The sequence below is a fragment of the Hyla sarda genome, chromosome 5 (assembly GCF_029499605.1).
Source record: "Hyla sarda isolate aHylSar1 chromosome 5, aHylSar1.hap1, whole genome shotgun sequence".
Lineage (NCBI taxonomy): Eukaryota > Metazoa > Chordata > Amphibia > Anura > Hylidae > Hyla > Hyla sarda.
Genome location: NC_079193.1, coordinates 7,380,663 through 7,395,571, shown reverse-complemented (window position 1 = coordinate 7,395,571; position 14,909 = coordinate 7,380,663). Strand labels below are relative to the sequence as shown.

Sequence of the window (14,909 nt, the reverse complement as noted above, 5' to 3'; positions counted from 1 at the left end):
TCAAGTTTTCCACCGGAGTACCCCTTTATCCCTTCAGATTCTGTGATCAATACAGATCACGGCATCTGCGGCAATGCGCATGTTAAAATAGATGATCATATCCGATCATCTGTAAAGGCTGCCGGAGGTCCCCTCACCTGCCTCCGGCCGTCTCCTGGGGTCTTCTGCTCTGGTCTGAGATCGAGCAGACCAGAGCAGAAGAGCACCAATAATACTGATCAGTGCTGTGCCCTATGCATAGCACTGAACAGTATTAGCAATCAACAGATTGCTATTGATAGTCCCCTATGAAAAATCCCCTCCCCCAATAGAAACAAATTTTCTGTTTCTCCCATTTTACCCCCAAAAATCGAAAAACAATTTTTTTAATAAACATATTTGGTATCGCTGCGTGCGTAAATGTCCGACCTATCAAAATATAATGTTAATGATCCCGTACGGTGAACGGCGTAAACGTAAATATTGCTTTGTCACTATTAAAAAAAAAATTTAAAATTCTACAAAAAAGTGATTAAAAGTTTTATATACGCAAATGTGGCATCAATAAAAAGTACAGATGACAGCGCAAAAAAGGAGCCCTCATAACACCCCATGTCCAGAAAAATGAAAAAAATATATAAAAAAAAGTTATAGGTGGTCAAAATAGGGCGAATTTGTAAAAAAAGTTTTTGTACCACCAAGTATCTAGCCATGTGTATAATTTTAATTGTATCGACCCACAGAATAAAGAATGCATGTCATTTTTACCGTAAAGTGTACAGTGTGAAAACGAAACCCTCCAAAGTGTGCAAGATTGTGGTTTTCATTTAAATTTCCACTCTAAAAAAAATATTCTTTTGGTTCGCCCCAAAAATTTGAGGTTTCATTACAAAAGTACAATTGATCACGCAAAAGACAAGCCCTTATACAAGTCTGTAGATTGAAAAAAAAAAAAGTTATGGATTTTAGAAGGCGAGGAAAATACAAAAATAAACGCAAAAATTGGCCTGGTCCTTAAGGGGTTAATACAGCAGGTGGAGGCCTCAGGCAAACAACTAGCACAGCTCTGATCTAAGTCCTCAACGCTATGCAATAGGACTCATCATTTAAACAATAGGATAAAATGGATTATAGCTGTCAATATGGGGAATTGAAAAGTGTATTTTAGAAAATAAAAATCCCCTTCCTATTCCCAATGCAAACCTGCTGTGCAAAAATTATGTTGCATAGGTCACTCAAATTTACACAAATGACAAGCAGCCCCTAGATCAGCGTTTCCTAATCACTGTGACTCCTGCTGTTGCAAAAATGTAACTCCCAGCATGCCCAGACAGCCTTTGGGAATACTGAGAGTTGTAGTTTTGCAACAGCTAAGGACTCAATGATTGAAAAACCCTGATCTAAGGCGGCATTCACACCACGTTTTTGCAATACAGTTCCTGTATACGTTTTCAATGTGAAAACCACATGCATTGACTCTCCATTGATAACAGTACGCCAAACAATGCATCAGGTTGCATCTGTTTTGCGTCTTGTGTGGTTTTGTCCGTTTTTTCCCCCGAACCCAAAACTGCAGCCTATGGGTGCATTCACACCACGTTTTTGCAATACACAGTTCCCGAATCAGGTTTTTGATTAAAAACGAATTCTTCAAAACCGGACTAAACTGTATCAAAACGTGTGTACAAATTCTAACCCATATACAGTTTGAAAAAATTATGTCCGGTTGCATTCGCTAAGAAAAACTGTATACGTTTTTAACTTTTCACTCCATTTTGAATAAAGTGTTTAAATAAATTCATTTGTTTGCACAGTTTTCTTTCTTGGAATTTCAATCAAAGTCAAAAAGCTTATGGTGCAAACCGGATGGAATCGTACACACATACGGTTCTGTACAGTTCCCATTGACTCCATGTATAATAAAAAAAATAAAAATAAAAAAAAGTATACGGTTTAATATGGTTTTTCACCCAGACCAAAAAAAGTGGTAGTCTACGGATTTGGGTACAGGTAAAAAAAATTAAAAAAACTGACAAAACCATATAAGGCTGCATTCACACTGCAGTTGGAGCGTACAGCTGTCGGATCCCACTGGGGGAGGGGAAAACCCATGCGCTCCTGTACCCCAGCCGGACGAGCGCCAAACTCCATTGACTTTAAACCAATGAGAGTCAAACCGTGACTCCGGTCGGCTCATTGTTGCCCCGTATCCGGTTTTGTGACTGGACCTAAAACCGTAGTCACAAAACCGGATGCGGGCCAGAAATGAGCCAACCGGAGTCAGTTTGATCCGGCAGCCGTACGCTCCAACCGCAGTGTGAATGCGACTAAACTGGATGAAGTGTTTGACTTATGGTTTACAATGCTAAGTCAATGACTACGGTTTGCTAAACGGTTCCATACGGTTTTTAACTTTAAACTGTATTCGGGAACTGTATAGCAAAAACGTGGTGTGCATTCACCCTACCACGGTATTTGGTCCGGGTTTTTTAAACATGGGAGTCAATGGGAACCGTACAGAATGGTACCATCTGGTTTGCAACATACGGTTTTTGACTTTGCATTTTTTTTTTTTCCTCAAACTTTATAATGGAGTGAAAACTTTAAAACGTATACGTTTCTTTAAAAAAAAATAAATAAAAAAATAAAACACCGCTGCAACCGGACATCACTTTTCAAACCTTATACAGGTTAACATTTGTACACACATTTTGATACAGTTCAATCCGGTTTTGAGGAATCCATTTTTCATCAAAAAACAGGATACAGGAACTGTCTTGCAAAAATGTGGTGTGACTGCAGCCTTAGTAATGCAGAAAAGGGAGTGAGAAGCTCCCACACATTTCTAGGCCAGCAAGTCACTTGAGTACAATTGCACAAAAATAAATAAAAATGAGTGAAAAAATAAATTGTAGGTGCACAACAGTTGATAAAATTCTCTCCTTAAAGCGGTACTCCGGTGAAAAACTTTTTTTTTAATTTTTTATTTTTTTAAATCAAGTGGTGCCAGAAAGTTAAACAGATTTGTAAATTACAGAGCTGTCTGCTGACATGAGCACAGTGCTCTCTGCTGACATCTCTGTCCATTTTAGGAACCGTCGAGAGTAAAAGAAAAAAATTCCCATAGAAAACATATGCTGTTCTGGACAGTTCCTAAAATGGACAGAGATGTCAGCAGAGCGCACTGTGCTCATGATGTCAGCAGAGAGCTCTGTGTTCCAAAAAGAAAAGAATTTCCACTGTAGTATTCAGCAGCTAATAAGTACAGGAAGGATTAAGATTATTTAATAGAAGTAATTTACAAATCTGTTTAACTTTCTGGCCCCAATTGATTTTAAAAAATAAAAAATTAAATAAAATAAAAAGTTTTTCACCGGAGTACCCCTTTAAGGTTTGTGATCTCGAAAACGAACGGAGCAAACATGCATAACAAAATTAAAAAAATGGATTCCAAAGAGTGATTTATTTTTGTAAAGCTCGGAACGAATCAATTTTCTTGTGTCTAGTGATAATTTTATAATCTTGTGATAAACCTTCGAGCGATGATCACTGGACAACAGTGTCACAGTTCACAGGAGTTCAGGAATCTGGGGTTGCATGGATACCAAGAGACAAAGATAACACAAATGCAACTAACAAGGGGGGGGGGGCTTCTCGTTTTGGGCGGGGAGGAATGGGGGTGAGACAGGATACGGAACTAAGAATGACGCATCAAGCTTGGTCAATGGCAAAAAATAAATAAAAAATACATTGACGTGAACAAATGCAGGATGAGGCAGCAGGCGAGAAAGCATGCACATGGAGATGACTCTAGGCCTGGATTATAGATGGACACAATACACGAGCAGCTGTTACCGCGCCAATGTTCTACAAATACACATCCCATGCCAAAAGGAGCTAAAAGCAGTGAGTATGTACACTTACACTATACATATAGGACAGTGGTCTTCAAACTGTACACTACCAGATGTTACAAAACTACAACTCCCAGCATGCCCGGACAGCCGTTGGCTGTCCGGGCATGCTGGGAGTTGTAGTTTTGCAACATCTGGAGGGCCCCAGATTGGACACCTAGGATGTAGAGCTTTGTATAGACTAGATGCAATTGTAGCAGCCCCTGAACTGTGAGCAGAATTAGCGCAGGTTTTCAGCTTTTTGTACGCAAGACAGGACAAGCCCTGGAAGATTTCGCTTTCACACAAGACCTTAAAGCGAACTCAAAACGAAAACAAAAATTACTGCACAAAGTCAAAGCCATTTCCTGTTAAATAAGAAACAAATCACTTCAGAAAAGGAAAACCCGGCTTCCTAAAATGGTTTGTCATGAAGATTATGGCCGGCGGCCAGCGGGTGAGTACAGGTCAGAAGCCGCGCAGGAGCAGGTAACAGGCAGGAACCATTACTGCCCTTATACTGGTGGAAACACAACACCGGTTACTACACACAAACAGCTAAGGCTAGCTTCACACAGCCGTTGTCCCCCCCCGTTCAGATATTCTCTGTTATTGCCTCCTAAACTGACCATTCTAATAACTGATGCAAAGGGATGCCATTTAGTGGCATCAGTTTGCATCAGTTTTTCATCCATTAGTATCAGCAGGCTCCTGATAGACTACTACTCCCATCATGGAACAGACTCCTTTTCATGATGTGCGTAGTAGTTCTCTGGCTGCGGGAGTTTGCAGGCGGCTGGGGAGGGTACAATAGTGTTTGTACTACCACCCCCGTCATGGAACAGAGTCTGTTCCGTGTTGGGGGTAATAGTACAGGGGCTGAGGGATTGATCGCATCGGGTCTCAGAAGTGATAAAGCAGGGGAGTGGGTGGCATTCTCCGCTCCTGCGATGTATATACAGTGTAAACTTTCATTTTGAAATCCCCCACCGGGAGCCCTGAATGGCCAGCACGAAGGAGCCATTCAGGACTCCAGGCGGGGTATTTAAACTACTATTGTGACCCCCAAATTTATGCCCCCATGCATATTTATAATAATTTATTGGCCCCAGTGTGTATATCCTTTTTCCCCCTAGTGTCCTTACCCCCTTTTTTTCCCCTCCTTATTCTAAGACCCACAACTTATTTTTCGACTGACAAAGTTGTATTAGGACTCATTTGCTGCGCGACGAGTTGGACTTTCAACTGATTACATTTTTAATCATACAATGTAATACAAAGCCTGAAAAATTTTTTTTTTGGGGGGGGGGGGGGGGGGGGGGGGGAGTTCAAAATACGGTAAATCTGAGATTTAGTCTTTATTCTATGGGTCAGTTTGTTGCCAATGATACCAAACTTGAATAATTTTTGTTTTGTTCTATTCTTAAAAAAAAAAAAATTAAAATAAAATATTAAACCTTGGTTCACTACCATGTTCTCACCCCTATAACTTTTATTGTACCACCTAAGCTGTAGTTTTTAACTGTACCACTTTTTTATAGTTCCGGCTTTTTGATCTCTTATTTCGACGTAATGTAACCAAAATTCAGCTAATTTGGAGTTTGGAATAATTTTGCGTTTCCACCATTCACTGTGCAGGATCAGAAACATAATTTAATAGTTCGGACAATTATGCATGTGGCGATATCAAATATGTATTTTCTTTGTTTGTACAGGGTTTTATTAAAAAAATGGGCAAAGGGGGGGGTGATTTGAATTTTTATTAGGGGAGCATTTTTTTTTAAATATATTTTTAAAAACATTTTTTCATTTTTTTTTTTTTTTATACACACTTTTTGCCCCCCCAGGGGTCTATCATAAGCCATCATCAGATGGCTTACATAGATCAATGTAATGCTATTTCATTACATTGATCTATGAAATCTGTGCCCGATTGCTAAGGGCATCCAAAGGGAGCACTAAGCAATCTCCGGGCCAGGGAAGATGCCGGGCTCGGGCTTCCCTAGTAACCCCTGCGATGTAATCTATGGGACCACTAGACACCAGGGAAAAGAGACACTTAATGTTTAAATGCTGTGATGTGTATAGATCATAGTATTTAAACACAGTTAAATGACGGACATCAGAGCGATCTCTGATGTCCGTCATTACCGGCAGATGTCAGCTACTGATAGCAGCGGACATCTCCCGGTCATGATGCAGACCCGACCCGCGGGCCCAAGTCATGTCCACCCACCCGACCTGTGACGTACATGTATGCCATGGGTCAGGAAGGGATTAAATTACATCAGTGTACAGTCAATAGCAGAACAGTGAGTGCAGCTCTGGAGTATAATACAGGATATAACTCAGGATCAGTACAGGATAAGTAATGTAATGTATGTACACAGTGACCTCACCAGCAGAATAGTGAGTGCAGCTCTGGAGTATAATACAGGATATAACTCAGGATCAGTACAGGATAAGTAATGTATGTACACAGTGACCTCACCAGCAGAATAGTGAGTACAGCTCTGGGGTATAATACAGGATATAACTCAGGATCAGTACAGGATAAGTAATGTAATGTATGTACACAGTGACCTCACCAGCAGAATAGTGAGTACAGCTCTGGAGTATAATACAGGATATAACTCAGGATCAGTACAGGATAAGTAATGTAATATATGTACACAGTGACCTCACCAGCAGAATAGTGAGTACAGCTCTGGAGTATAATACAGGATATAACTCAGGATCAGTACAGGATAAGTAATGTAATGTATGTACACAGTGACCTCACCAGCAGAATAGTGAGTACAGCTCTGGGGTATAATACAGGATATAACTCAGGATCAGTGCAGGATAAGTAATGTATGTACAAAGGAATCCCACAGCAGTATAGTTAGAGCAGCTCTGGAGTATATACAGCTGTGCCAATACTTTATCCTTGTAACTGGGCCATGTGATCATCAGCCTGACCCACAGAAAATCAGTACTTATCGTGTCAGAGGAAGTGTTCATTACTGGCTCAACCAACTTTCTGTAAATGACAGATGTATACTGCTATATGTATGGAATCAGGATATATAGTAGTTATAAACTTCCCCTTCAGCTTTAGCTGTATACTCAGGGGTGTGGAAATTTTATTAAAAAAAAACTACTTGTCCATGGGACTAAAATGGAGCAAAATCTACTTGTCCCTCATGATGATCCACTTGTCCGGCCAATTTTCGCTTTTACGCTCTGATTTTTCCTCCTCGCCCTATAATAGCCATAACTACCTGCTATAATGATACCTTTTAATTTTTCAATAACATTCTCTGGACGCCACTGTCCGCTTTGACAGCGGCGATCTAAAGGGTTAATAGCCAGTCGCGGCGAATGCTGGTTATTAGCGGCGGCCCCCGGCTACTGAAAACAGCCGGAGCCTGCAGTGTCCGGAGCCCGCTCCATACAGACTGCTGAGCGCCGCATGCTGGCTATTAGCGGCGGTGTGAGGTGGAAACTTGCACCCCGTGCAGACTTGCGTCCACTCCTCCCCTCAGATCTCCGAAGCTAGAGCTGTGTAGAGCGAAGGCAGAGCAGGGGAGATCGGACGTGCACAGCTTCTCATCTCCCCTCCCCTCCCCCTGCTCTGCATTCGGAGGACACGTTTCCACAGCCGGGGGCTGCAGAGTACAGAGCGGGCACGAGTCAGGAGCCCGCTCCATACAGACTGCAGAAGGCCGCCGCGCTTGTCGGGTCCGGCCCTGCTTGCCCGGTGCGAGGAACTGCATGTCCCAGGCGTCGGGCGATAGGAATTCCACATCCCTGATACTGCTACTGCTCTGTTTACACACAGCTCAAAAAATAAAGGGAACACTTAAACACCACAATGTAACTCCAAGTCACTGACACTTGTGTGAGATCCCACTGTCCACTCAGGAAGAACACTGATTGACAATCAATTTCACATGGAACAGACAACACGTGGAAATTATAGGCAATTAGCAAGACATGCCCAATAAAGGAGTGGTTCTGCAGGTGGTGACCACAGACCACTTCTCAGTTCCTATGCTTCCTGGATGATGTTTTGGTCACTTTTGAATGCTGGCGGTGCTTTCACTCTAGTGGTAGCATGAGATGGAGTCTACAACCCACACAAGTGGCTCAGGTAGTGCAGCTCATCCAGTGTGGCACATCAATGCGAGCTGTGGCAAGAAGGTTTGCTGTGTCTGTCAGCGTAGTGTCCAGAGCATGGAGGCGCTACCAGGAGACAGGCCAGTACATCAGGAGATGTGGAGGAGGACCGCTAACTCCGCCTTTGTGCAAGGAGGAGCAGGAGGAGCACTGCAAAATGACCTCCAGCAGGACACAAATGTGCATGTGTCCACTCAAACAGTCAGAAACAGACTCCATGAGGGTGGTATGAGGGCCAGACGTCCACAGGTGGGGGTTGTGCTTACAGACCAACACCGTGGAGGACGTTTGGCATTTGCCAGAGAACACCACGATTGGCAAATTGGCCACTGGCGCCCTGTGCTCTTCACAGATGAAAGCAGGTTTACACTGAGCACATGTGACAGTCTGGAGACGCCGTGGAGAACATTCTGCTGCCTGCAACATCCTCCAGCATGACTGGTTTGGCGGTGGGTCAGTAATGGGGTGGGGTGGCATTTCTTTGGGGGGCTGCACAGCCCTCCATGTGCTTGCCAGAGGTGGCCTGACTGCCATTAGGTACCGAGATGAGACCCCTTGTTAGACCATATGCTGGTGCGGTTGGCCCACATAATGCAAGACAATGCTAGACCTCATGTGACTGGAGTGTGTCAGCAGTTCCTGCAAGAGGAAGGCATTGATGCTATGGACTGGCCGCCCGTTCCCCTGAATCAGATTGTGCACATCTGGGACGTCTCCCTCCATCCACCACAGACTGTCCAGGAGTTGGCGGATGCTTTAGTCCAGGTCTGGGAGGACATCCCTCAGGAGACCATCCTCCACCTCATCAGGATCATGCCCAGGCGTTGTAGGGAGGTCATACGGGCACGTGGAGGCCACACACACTACTGAGCCTAATTGGGACTTGTATTAAGGACATTACATAAAGTTGGATCAGCCTGCAGTGGGGTTTTCCACTGTGATTTTGAGTGTGACTCCATATCCAGACCTCCAGGGGTTGATACATTTGATTACCATTGAGAATTTGTGTGATTTTGTTGTCAGCGGATTCAACTATGTAAAGACGAAAGTATGTTATGACTAGTTCATTCATTCAGATCTACGATGTTTTATCTTAGTGTTTCCTTAATTTTTTTTGAGCAGTGTATATTATTTATATTATAAGTATTAATACATTATAATTTTACTTCAGTTTAAAAACTGCAGCATAAATAGCCAAAATGTAGAAAAAGTGTAAAAAAATAAAAAAATAAAAAAATGCATAACAACCCTTTAACCCCTTAAGGACATAGGGCGTATCCATACGCCCCCGTTTCCAAGTCCTTAAGGACCGAGGGCGTATGGATACGCCCTGAGCATTTCCGGCCCCCACCGCTAGCCGGAGGGGAGCCGGAGCCGGATGCCTGCTGAAATCGTTCAGCAGGCATCCCGGCATATCGCCCAGGGGGGTCATTATGTCCCCCCATGTCGGCGATTGCCGCAGATCGCTGGACAATTCAGTCCAGCGATCTGTGGCGGATTCCGGGTCAATCGGGTCTCCAGTGACCCGATGACCCGGAATTACTGGCTGATCGGGGCCGTCAGAGACGGCCCCGAACAGCCATTGCCAGCAGGGGTGAGGTGGCACTGGTGCCACCTCACGATCGCCCTGATTCGTCGGCCGGATTACCGGCCGACCAATCAGGGCGCCTGCTGCGGGTGTCACTCCCGCAACCCGCTCCGCCCCTCTTCCGGAGGACGTGAGCGGGTGCGGGAAGACGACCCCCGGTGCTGGGGACCCCGATCCCCGGCATCCCTGTTGGGATCGGGGCCCCAGGAGCAGCGGCGGCGGCGGAGACGACGAGGGACTGACCTGTGCGGCTGGATCGTTGGAGGTGAGTGACAGCCTCCTGCTGTTGCTTAGCAACAGCTCCCAGCATGCAACAAGGGCATGCTGGGAGCTGTAGTTATGCAACAGCAGGAGGCAGACCACCACAACTCCCAGCATGCCCTTATGGGCATGCTGGGACTTGTAGTTTTGCAACAGCTGGAGGCACATTCTATGGAAAAGTGTACCTTCAGCTGTTGTGTAACTACAACTCCCAGCTTGCACAAACAGCTCAAGTGCATGCTGGGAGTTGTAGTGGTGCATCTGGTGGTTGCATAACTACAACTCCCAGCATGCCCGTTGGCTGTCGGTGACTGCTGAGAGTTTTAGTTTTGCAACAGCTGAAGGCACACTGAGTTAAGTAGTAAACCAGTGTGTCTCCAGCTGTTGCATAACTACAATCCCCAGCATCCCCAGCCAATGTAGTATGCCTCCGGCTGTTGCATAACTACAAGACCCAGCATGCCCTTCCGCTGTCCGTACATGCTGGGGGTTGTAGCCTTTGCAACAGCTGAAGGCACACTGGTTGCAAAACACTGAGTTTGTTACCAAACTCGGTGTTTCACAACCTGTGTGTCTCCAGCTGTTGCAAAACTACAACTCCCAGCATGCACTGATAGACCGTCCATGCTGGGAGTTGTAGTTATGCAACAGCTGGATGTCCCCACCCCCCCCCCCCCCCCCCCCCCAATGTGAACGTACAGGGTACACTCACATGGGCGGAGGATTACAGTAAGTATCTGGCTGCAAGTTTGAGCTGCAGCAAATTTTCTGCCGCTGCTCAAACTGCCAGCGAGAAACTACTGTGAACCCCCGCCCGTGCGACTGTACCCTAAAAACACTACACTACACTAACACACAATAAAATAAAAAGTAAAAAACACTACATATACACATACCCCTACACAGCCCCCCTCCCCTCCCCAATAAAAATGAAAAACGTCTGGTACGCCACGGTTTCCAGAACGGAGCCTCCAGCTGTTACATAACAACTACTCCCAGTATTGCCAGATAGCCACTGACTGTCCAGGCATGCTGGGAGTTTTACAACAGCTGGAGGCACCCTGTTTGGGAATCACTGGCGTAGAATACCCCTATGTCCACCCCTATGCAAATCCCTAATTTAGGCCTCAAATGCGCATGGTGCTCTCACTTTGGAGCCCTGTCGTATTTCAAGGCAACAGTTTAGGGACACATATGGGGTATCGCCGTACTCGGGAGAAATTGGGCTTCAAATTTTGGCGGATATTTTCTGCTATTACCCTTTTTAAAAATGTAAAATTTTTGGGAAAACAGGCATTTTAGGTAAAAAAATATTTTTTTTTTTACATATACAAAAGTCATGAAACACCTGTGGGGTATAAAGGTTCACTTAACCCCTTGTTACGTTCCCCGAGGGGTCTAGTTTCCAAAATGGTATGCCATGTGTGTATTTTTGCTGTCCTGGCACCATAGGGGCTTCCTAAATGCGGCATGCCCCCAAAGCAAAATTTGCTTTCAAAAAGCCAAATGTGACTCCTTCTCTTCTGAGACCTGTAGTGCGCCAGCAGAGCAATTTTCACCCCCACATGGGGTGTTTTCTGAATCGGGAGAAATTGGGCTTCAAATTTTGGGGGGTATTTTCTGCTAATACACTTTTTAAAAATGTAAAATTTTTGGGAAATCAAGCATTTTAGGTAACAAAAAAATATTTTTTTTACATATGCAAAAGTCGTGAAACACCTGTGGGGTATTAAGGTTCACTTTACCCCTTGTTACGTTCCCTGAGGGGTCTAGTTTCCAAAATGGTATGCCATGTGTGTTTTTTTGCTGTCCTGGCACCATAGGGGCTTCCTAAAGGTGACATGCCCCCCAAAAACCATTTGTCGCTCCTTCCCTTCTGAGCCCTCTACTGCGCCCGCCGAACAATTAACATAGACATATGAGGTATGTGCTTACTCGAGAGAAATTGGGTTTCAAATACAAGTAAAAATTTTCTCCTTTTTACCCCTTGCAAAAATTCAAAAATTGGGTCTACAAGAACATGCGAGTGTAAAAAATGAAGATTTTGAATTTTCTCCTTCACTTTGCTGCTATTCCTGTGAAACACCTAAAGGGTTAATACACTTACTGAATGTCATTTTGAATACTTTGGGGGGTGTAGTTTTTATAATGGGGTCTTTTATGGGGTATTTCTAATATGAAGACCCTTCAAATCCACTTCAAACCTGAACTGGTCCATGAAAAATAGCGAGTTTGAAAATTTTGTGAAAAATTTCAAAATTGCTGCTGAACTTTGAAGCCCTCTGGTGTCTTCCAAAAGTAAAAACTCATAAATTTTATGATGCAAACATAAAGTAGACATATTGTATATGTGAACCCAAAAAAAAAATTATTTTGAATATCCATTTTCCTTACAAGCAGAGAGCTTCAAAGTTAGAAAAATGCTAAATTTTCATTTTTTTCATCAAATTTTGGGATTTTTCATCAAGAAAGGATGCAAGTTACCAAAAAATGTTACCACTAAGTTAAAGTAGAATATGTCACGAAAAAACAATCTCGGAATCAGAATGATAACTAAAAGCATCCCAGAGTTATTAATGTTTAAAGTGACAGTGGTCAGAATTGCAAAAAACGCTCCGGTCCTTAAGGTGAAAAAGGGCTCGGTCCTTAAGGGGTTAAGGACCGGGGGGTTTTCAGTTTTTGCATTTTTGTTTTTTGCTCCTTACCTTTAAAGAAATCATAACTCTCAATTTTGCACCTAAAAATCCATATGATGGCTTATTTTTTGCGCCACCAATTCTACTTTGTAATGACGTCAGTCATTTTACTCAAAAATCTACGGTGAAACGGGAAAAAAATAATTGTGAGAAAATAAAAAAAATAAAAATGCAGTTTTGTAACTTTTTGGGGCTTCTGTTTCTGCACAGTACATTTTTCGGTAAAAATTACACCTTCTCTTTATTCTGTAGGTTCATACGATTAAAATGATCCCCTACTTATATAGGTGATTTTGTCGCACTTCTGCAAAAAAATCATAACTACATGCAGGAAAATTAATACGTTTAAAATTGTCATCTTCTGACCCCTATAACTTTTTTTATTTTTCCGCGTATGGGGTAGTATGAGGGCACCATTTTTGCATTGATAGGACTTATTGATCGCTTTTTATAAATTTTTTCATGATATAAAAAGTGACCAAAAATGCACTATTTTGGACTTTGGAATTTTTTTTACGCGTACGCCAGTGACCAGGCGGTTTAATTAACAATATATTTTTTATAATTCGGACATATCCACACGCGGCGATACCATATATGTTTACTTACAGTTTTTTTTTTATGGGGGGTGATTTAAACTTTTAATAGGGGAGGTGTTAAATTATCTTTATTCACTTTTTTTTTGCAGCGTTATAGCTCCCATAGGGACCTATAACACTGCACACACTGATCTCTTATACTGATCATTGTTATCCCATAGGGACCTATAACACTGCACACACTGATCTCTTATACTGATCATTTTTATCCCATAGGGACCTATAACACTGCACACACTGATCTTTTACATTGATCACTGGTGTCTCATAGGAAACCAGTGATCGATGATTCTGCCGCTTGACTTGGATCTCAGGCACTGAGCAGTCATTCGGCGATCGGACAGCGAGGAGGCCGGTAGGGACCCCCCGGCTGTCCTGTAAGCTGTTCGGGATGCCGCGATTTCGCCGCGGCTATCCCGAACAGCTCCCTGAGCAAACAGGCATGCTTTCACTTTAGGGTTAATAGCGTGCGGCACCGCGATCAATGCCGCGTGCTATTAGCCACGGGTCCCCGCTATGATGCGGGGCCACGGCGTGGCCCCGTGTTATAGATCGGGAGCGGACTCATGACGTAACGTTACGTCATGGGTCCTTAACAGGATAAAATTACCTGTGTGAACACAGTCTAAGGGCTCGTTCAAATGGGCGGATTTGTGAACTTGAGTTTGAATAGGGGTGTGCTCTCCACAACAGATTTTTGTCAGACGAAAATCCACCACACCCCCTACTGACTTCAATGGGGTCTGTGCAGATTTTCCCCAGCAGACATTCCACTGCCAAAAAATCTCTGCACCCCTATACTCTGCAAGTTCCCTATAAAAACAGCCCATATGAACGAGCCCTAAAGGTATGTTTATATTCATATTTTGCTGCAGATTCTGCTGTGGATTTTTCTTCTCATTTAAGTCAACGGGTAGCAAAGTCAGCTACAGAAAAATATGCATATGTGAAAGTACCCTAAACACTTTCAATCTTGATAAAGTTGAGTGATTAAAGGTCAAATTCCTTTCAACTCATGGCAATAAGGAAACGCATAAAAACCACACATGTGAACTGACCACAATCCACTTAAGAGTAATCTGTTCAGTTAGCTGGACTCCAGTACCAGAAGCCTAGTTACATAACCAGGTGCAGTGAGGAGACTCCATACCCTCTTTCTGCAAATGTAGGAAGAATTAGGAAATCATTTCAGGGATGGAACTGCATCCATTATCCATTATGAAAATTGAAACTGCCACATCAGCTGAAACAGGTAAGCACAATGCATACACAAGTACCGCTACATTAAAATTATTCCCGGAGAGAGTTTTAAATTTTGAACACATTTTTTCCTGCAGTATTCTTCTATAACAAACCCATTTTGTGTAAGTTTTATAGACAGAATTTGTTACTTGTCTAATCTGCACAGACTATTCTCTATAACAGATACACAAGTGTGAATAGACCACGCTACATATGCCATACAGGTAGACACTGTACCTTCCTTGCAGGAGTCGTCCTTGTGTTCACTCTCTTGCAGGTTTCCTGTAAAGTAAATAGAGACAGTGGTCACATAGGTGTGTACAGTAACTGGCAACTACCACAACACAGCCAACATAAACCAAAAAAATCCCTATAGATGCTACAAAAGCCTAATCTGCAGGATAACAGATAAAGGGGGGCCCCAAACTGTATGGGGTCAGTATGAGAACGGTAACCTCACCAGAAACAGTAGCCGATCCCATCACAGGAA

General features: G+C 43.3%; 1 protein-coding gene across 10 annotated transcripts in view; it reads right to left on the bottom strand.

Annotated features, from left to right (window-relative positions):
* LOC130272842 (microtubule-associated protein 4-like) overlaps positions 1 to 14,909 on the bottom strand; it is a 168,994-nt gene that overhangs the window by 111,060 nt on the left and 43,025 nt on the right. For all 10 annotated transcript variants that reach the window (XR_008843759.1, XR_008843762.1, XR_008843761.1 and 7 more), the window contains exon 2: positions 14,657 to 14,701. The gene's annotated coding sequence lies outside the window, so the exon portion shown is untranslated. The remainder of the gene's footprint in view (positions 1 to 14,656; positions 14,702 to 14,909) is intronic.